Below are 741 nucleotides of genomic sequence, written 5' to 3'. Positions count from 1 at the left end.
CTTCGTTTCTTGATTGGTTTTATTTTTTAAAAAAAGATCATGGTGAGGAGGAGGAGGAGGAGAAGAAGAAGAGAATGTTGCAAATTAACATTGTGCTTGCCATATAAAATATAGATTGTGGTTGCACAAACGGGAGGGTTTCTTTTTCCCAAACATGGTTTGAAGTTTCTAATTTGTGGGGTGAGGGGAAAAAACAAGTGGTACCTTGATGTTTTCTTTGGTTGGTCCAAAGCTATGAATTGTGAACCTGCTAAATAAAGTAACTTATTTCTTCAAAACTACCCTGTGATGCCCCTCTGAAGGACTTTTTGTTTTTTTAAAAAACCTAATTTTAAAGGAATTAAACACAACGTTTATCTATCATTAAGTATGACCCAAAATTTTGGTTGGTCAACTTTTGAGCAAGATGTGCATATAATGTTTGATTTTTTAAAAAAAATGTTCATTAAAAACGCATACAGTATATGAAGATTTTGATTTGCTGTTGAGACTGCCATTGAATGAATGGCAGCTGTGTGGCCTAAATGCCTACCATTTTGACCTGATCCCATAAAAAAACCCAGTCCTCTTCCTCATTCCATGGCTGTCCCTGCTCCTGTCCATCTTGTTTTTCCTTTTTTTCCCCTTTTCTCCAACTTTGCTCATGTTTTTCCTGTCCGTCGCTTGCTTGCATTACATACCCAAAGAATGTGAGTTTCAGCCTTTATTTGGCCTACGATGGATTAATACGCAGTTCTTGGA

This window comes from Ahaetulla prasina, chromosome 6 (assembly GCF_028640845.1).
Source record: "Ahaetulla prasina isolate Xishuangbanna chromosome 6, ASM2864084v1, whole genome shotgun sequence".
NCBI classification, from domain to species: Eukaryota; Metazoa; Chordata; class Lepidosauria; order Squamata; family Colubridae; genus Ahaetulla; species Ahaetulla prasina.
This window is presented reverse-complemented; position numbering follows the sequence as displayed.